The 6,335-nt window shown below is 50.3% G+C and overlaps 1 protein-coding gene across 1 annotated transcript in view; it reads right to left on the reverse strand.

The window, feature by feature from the left end:
- Positions 1 to 5,139, reverse strand: part of PLXNB1 (plexin B1) — a 131,657-nt gene extending 126,518 nt beyond the window's left edge. Inside the window, exon 1 of the mRNA XM_033141439.1 lies at positions 4,979 to 5,139. The gene's annotated coding sequence lies outside the window, so the exon portion shown is untranslated. The remainder of the gene's footprint in view (positions 1 to 4,978) is intronic.
- Between the last annotated feature and the right edge of the window lie 1,196 nt (positions 5,140 to 6,335).

A 6,335-nucleotide genomic window follows, 5' to 3' on the forward strand; every position in this document is an offset into this window, starting at 1 on the left:
CCTCCCTACTGAACTTCCAGCACTATTATTATTATTATTATTATTATTATTATTATTATTCCAGCAGGCATTTTAACTGATTTTTTTATTGTATTGTTTGTATTAGAGACTACTGTAGTGTATCTGAAGTAGTGTATTCTGTAGTGTATTCTTCAGATACAGTACAGTACTACTGTACTGTATCTGAAGAAGTGTGCATGCACACGAAAGCTCATACCAAGAACAAACTTAGTTGGTCTCTAAGGTGCTACTGGAAAGAATTTTTTTATTTTTACTGTAGTTAAGTGGCATATAAATTGTTTAAATAAATGAATAAATCACAAGCACGCGTAAGGCAACAATTGGGTGTTCTCTGATCACACTACAGAGTAAAAGGTAAAAGGTAAGGTAAAGGACCCCTGGACAGTTAAGTCCAGTCAAAGGCGACTCTGGGGTTGTGGCGCTCATCTCGCTTTTCAGGTCGAGGGAGCCGGCGTTTATCCACAGATAGCTTTCCGGTCATGTGGCCAGCATGACTAAACCGTTTCTAGCGCAATGGGACACCGTGACGGATATTAAATAACAATAATAATAGTAATAATAATAATTTATTATTTATACCCCACCCATCTGGTTGGGTTTTCCCAGTCACTCTGGGTGGCTCCAAACAGAATTAAAAGCACAATAAAAAACCAAACATTCAAAACCTCCCTAAACAGGGCTGCCTTCAGATGTCTTCTAAAAGTCAGATAGTTGTTTATTTCCTTGACATCTGAAGGGAAGCCGTTCCACAGGGCGGGCGCCACTACCAAGAAGGCCCCCAGTGTACAGAAATGCTGTTTACCTTCCCGCCACAGCGGTACCTATTTATCTACTTGCACTGGCATGCTTTTGAAGTGCTAGGTTGGCAGGAGCTGGGACAGAGCAACGGGAGCTCAGCCCATCGCAGGGATTCGAACCACCGACTTTCTGATCAGCAAGCCCAAGAGGCTCAGTGGTTTAGCAAAGGACTGTTGAGAAGCTGGACAGATGGATGCATTGGGCATCCATAACTTTCAATGTCCATGTTGCACATCAGATTATGAAGGCTCTTGCTTAGAAAAACCTGGTCTTAGTCTTACAGACGCCTTGTTTCTTGCTGCAAGAGACTAACATGGCAACCCTCTGCGACTGCAAACATACGCAGGGAGACCACAGCACCAAATATAGTGTTCCAAAGCATTCATTCGTACACATGGTTATATTGGAGCTCCTTGTTTCTTCTTCTCACACCCACGCACCCGGTGACTTGGCCTCTGCTGAACGAATGAAACGAGATCTCGGCACCACCCACTTGACCCCAGTAAATCAAAGAGCCAACAACCAGCAGCAGAGTTGCCAGATGTCCTTCATTTAAAGGAATGTCCCTTCCTCTCCCCCCCAAGTCAACCCGGCACAGCGTCCCATGGAAGTGGTCCATTATTTCTGGACTTTTGACCCAGCAGCGTTGTCAGCTCGATTGGAAATGCAGTTAAGTGGCTTGGGGCGCAGATGCCCCCAAAGACCTCAACAGACGATGGGGCGACAGTAGGATTTGGCCTATGAGAAAAGGCAGTGGCTTAACAAAGCCCTGTGCACCAAGCCCAGCCTCTGCCCGGAGGAGAGGGAGCGAGAGCCTCCCCTCCTCCCCAAATCTTCAGGGACTCTTCCCATTTTTCTCCAGTGCAGGGGGTGACATCTGCTGGCAAACGGTCACACCACAATGTGTTACATTTGCTCCTCTGCAGGCAGCGCAAGGTGATGAAAGTGGCCGTCTGCCACAGCTGTTAGCGAAGAGAGTCTTGATGCTCCCCCACCCCCCTTTTGATTTGCATCTGACACACTTGCAAAGGAAATCTCCTGGCAACCCACCCACAGTGCAGACTTGGGCTAATAATGCTGTCCTTCCCAAAGCACCAATTCCCTCTCCCTAGGTCAGCCACAGCAAAGTTTGGCAACTTTTCCAAAGAAACGCAATTATTTTTGTACTATGAGTCCACAACTAGTAATATTTATTGTCAGGATAGATTCCCACGTCTGCATTGCTACAGGAGGGAGGACTGGTCCTTTTGGGGAAGAATTGTTTGTTTTTTTATTTTAAAAAAAGAGGGGAGGGTTTCACATCTCAGGTTTTCTGTAATATTCAGTAGCTAGAGGGCCAGTGGGAAAGGCAAAATGCCACTAGCTGTTCTCACTAACTCTCCCAGCAAGGGGATACTTGGTTTTCTTAACCCCCTACCCTGAAAACAAGCCCAGTTATTCCAAACTGAAAGGAAAGCATTCTCGAACGAAATGTCGTATTGATAGATTACATGCCCACTGGGTGCGCTGATGGTAATAATGTCTCCTTTACTGGGAAATCCCAACCACGTCTAGCCCAGAAGTTCTGCTGGATTCAGATCGGAGGAAGGGCTGTTACTGAGTAGCAGGGCATCTGCACTGTCAGCTGAAAGTCCCAGGTTCAGCCTCCAGGAACTCACAGGTTCAATCCCCAGAGTGGGACCGTCCAGCGTCCAAAATGCTGGAGAGCTACTGCCATTTGTTGTAGACAACACTGAGCTAAACTGGCCACTGGACTGACTCAGCAGAAGGCAGCTTCCTATGTTCCAATGGGGTTTACTGCCAGGTTAAGTGGTGCTTGGATTGCAGCCTCAGTTGTGAAGGAAAAGTAGGACCCTGTCTGCTTTTGCCACTTTCTTATTTTTTAAAAATAATAATATTTTTATTGGGTTTTCTGCAAGTGTAACAAACATCACAAATAAACAAAAGAGAACAAACTTTAACAAATACTACAACAACAAACGAAAAAAGAAAATAAAGCCACATTCTTATTCTGACATCTGATGAATGAACACAAAGGCCTTGCGTAACACAGAATTCCAGTTGCTGGGAATCACAGGTGAGCAGTGCTGTTGTGCTCATGTCCTGCTTGGAGGTTTCCTACAGGCATCTGGCCGGCCACTGTGAGAACAGGATGCTGGACTAGATGGGCCATACTGGCCTGAATCAACTGGGCTCATCTTGTGATCTCGTGGATTGAGCTTTGCATGGACCAAACCACACATGATGCTAACCCTCAGCTTGGCGCTGCAAGTGTCCTTCCCGTTTTTTTAGCCATAAACATCTGCCTCTTGGGGGACCTGATCCGGACTGGGACCACAGCCTGCAGAAGACAGGGGTTTAACCCAAGCCACATTCCTGACCAAAAAAACCCAAAAAATCAACCCAGAAGGGGAGCTGCTGTGTGTGAATTATAAACTCTTGTTAAATGAATCAGTCTTAAATGAACAACTTCTAGCATGCTCGCAAAGCACACACAGGCTTGACTCTGAATTAATTGCCATGTAATAACTACCGTTTGCCCAGGATACTGTACATAAATTTTTTACTACCTCATTAACATGCCCAGAGGGGGAGAGAGGGTGAATCATCCCATTCGCCTCTTTGATTGGGATTGAGCACAAAAGGATGGTCAAATGGGGAACTATACCCAACAATTGAAGTGATTTTTAAGCACACGATTGTTGGGTTTTTTTACTCAGAAACCGCCAACTCTGTGGACAAAGTTCTTGCACACCATCAAATCTGGGCATGCTTAGCCTAAAAGTTGGAGATGAGAGTGCAAACTGAGACCTCCTTTGCTTGTACTGAACATCTCCGAGAATCTCCGTTGCTAACTTACACAAGAGAGGGGCACTCCCTGTTCAAAACACAAGAGCAAAAATCGCTGGAACCTTTGCAGGGCTATCTTCAGTCTTCCCTTCAGCAGGACTTGTCCTTCAGCCTCTCCCCCTAAGCCATGCACATGGGCAAAAAAGTACATCAGCTATTCTGTGTGTCCCCCCCCCCCATTGCACGCCCCCAAGTCCCCATAATATAGGCAGGTTTCAGAGAGGAGCATGGGGCTCTCCCCGCATCCACCCCACTTCTCCCTCCTTCTGGTAAGCAGGTTTCATGTTTCTTCCTGAGCTCCCAGTGGGACAAACAAGCACCTCCATCTGAACAAAGGAGGCAGAGGGGGGTGGGACCAAGTCCAGCCCTCCAGTGCTCGGAGGGGAAGGGTCTCTGCTGCTGCTGCTGCTGCTGCTGCTCCCACTGCTGGATGGCTCGCCTTCCCCCCCCCTCTTCCTCCTCCAGACAAATGGGACAGGGAGATGGGGGGCCACTCTAGAGGGCTATGATGGCTGAAACGGAGAGATTCCCAAGGAACACTGCTCGTCTCTTTGGAGGGAAAAGTCCAGCCAAACCCATCTTCCCTTGGCAAGGCTTAAAAGTGGCAGAAACGCGCCCTTATTCCCACATACACACACCCCTCTTGCTAGGCTGCCGGGGTGGGGCTGCAAGCGAAATGGGGGAGGCGAGAGGGCAGGCAAGAATAAAAAGGGTCATTCTGGAAGGCCGGAGGCTCTCCTTGTAAACACACCTCGCTCTCCCGGGGACGCAGCGCCCGGCCAACTCACACACAGACATACAGATGTGTATACAAGCGCTCCTCAGTGCCCGGCGAGGGAGGCGATGCCGGGCCCCCATCCCACCCCCCCACCCCAAATAAGTTCCTAGGGACCCGGCCAAATAAGCCGCCCAAACCCGATGCCCTTTTGCGCGGCGTAGAAAAGTTCCATTCAAAAGCCGCGTGCGCCGCCTCGATTGCGCCGGGAAAGGGAAGGGAAGGGAGGGTAGGGGAAATGAATGAGCGCCGATGGGGAAAACTTGGGAAGGCGAGGTGCTGCAGAAAATGAGAACCGGGGGGAAAGGAGACGGGGAGGGGGAGGGCTCTGCGCGATCCCCCTTTCCACCATTCTCAATGCAAAAAATATTAAGCACACATACCACAAAAAACCCACTTTCCCTTCTTTTCTGCTGCTGCTGCTTCTCCTCCCAGCCCGGGCAGAAGGCACCAGATCTTGGAGGGAGCGTGCAAACAAAAGAGAGAACGCAAATTTAAGCGGGGGTGGGTGGGAAAAGCAAGCGAGCAACTCACCCAAAATGCCATCTCCGGCGAAACTGCACCGGGGAGGAGGCGGAAGAGAGCAGCGGTGCTGGATCAAGTCGTCTTCTCCCTTCTTGCTCCAGGACAATAATAAGGGACGTTAAAGCAGTTAAGTAGTAGCAGAGCCCCTTCCGCGCACAGCACTCTTATGCACCAGCTGCAGCCGCCAGGGTCCCCCGTCACCTTCGCGCTGTGTGTGTGTGTGTTTCTGTGGTGTGTGTGTATGCGGGGGGGAATTCCAACTCCCGGGATCGTGCCTGTGTCAACAAGCCCCCACGGTTATTATCCCTCCTCTTCCTTGGGCGATCGAGCTGCGCGTAAAAGGCACGGCTCCTCCAGGCACGCTGCCGCGGGGCGCCCCAATCAATCCGTCGGGTTTCCTTGGAAGAGAGCGCGGCGCGCACACTCACACGCGCACAAAAAACCCGGGAGGGCGACGCGGCTGTTGCTGCTGCTGCTGTGTGCGCAAAAGTAGTTCTGCGGCCGGCCCGCCGCTAAGCAAACAAGGAGGCGAGGCGAGGGAGCCCCTGCTGAGAGCGAGCGGCTACTGCAAAAAAAAAAAAAGGAGAGAGTGAATGAGGGGCGGACAAAAGCCAAGCCAAGCCCCCAGAGCTGCTCCTTCTCTCTAACCCCCACAACTCCGCAACGCCCCGCCTGGAATGGTTACACAGCGCAGAACCCAAGTGGGGAGATCCCTTTGGCAACATAAGGCGGACCCAGGAGACCGCCGCGCTGTCTGGGACTTTATTAATCCCCGGCCCGTAGAAAGGGTAAGCCATGCATTCACCCCGCCCTCCAGCCAAGCCAGGTTTATGAGTTTTGTTCGCGTAGGTAAGTTTAAGAGGGGGCCCGTCGCCACCCAAGATGAGGCCCTCGTTCAATGGATAGGATCGGGTCAGGTGCCCCCCTCCCGTCCCCAAGTGCCGGATGCAAATGATGCAGGCTTAACTGGACGCGCAGGCGACTCTCGTTTTACACGGGGTTACGTTCTGGGGAAAGCACCAACATCGCATATAGCCAAAACGCATTGGGTTCAATGGCGGGTGGGGTTACAAGAGTATTTTCCCCCCAGATGGACGGCTCCTCTCCGCCCCCTTTAAAAAAAAATTGCCAGGCATATAAAGGTGAGTATGTCAAATGGGCGTAAATTGCAAGTTATGTATGTGAACGTGTATTATTAAACGTGCTTTGAAATGTGGTAAGCAGGCTAGCCCAGCTACATTCTTGGGACCTGGATGCTTGCCCCCCAAAAGCTGCCCTGGTGGTGCCCACCGTGTGCCATGCTCCCCTCAGCCCTTGAATTCATACTAGGTTAAGTACATATCAGTCTCCTATGCAAGGTGCTGTG

Source organism: Lacerta agilis, chromosome 2 (assembly GCF_009819535.1).
Source record: "Lacerta agilis isolate rLacAgi1 chromosome 2, rLacAgi1.pri, whole genome shotgun sequence".
Taxonomy (NCBI): Eukaryota; Metazoa; Chordata; class Lepidosauria; order Squamata; family Lacertidae; genus Lacerta; species Lacerta agilis.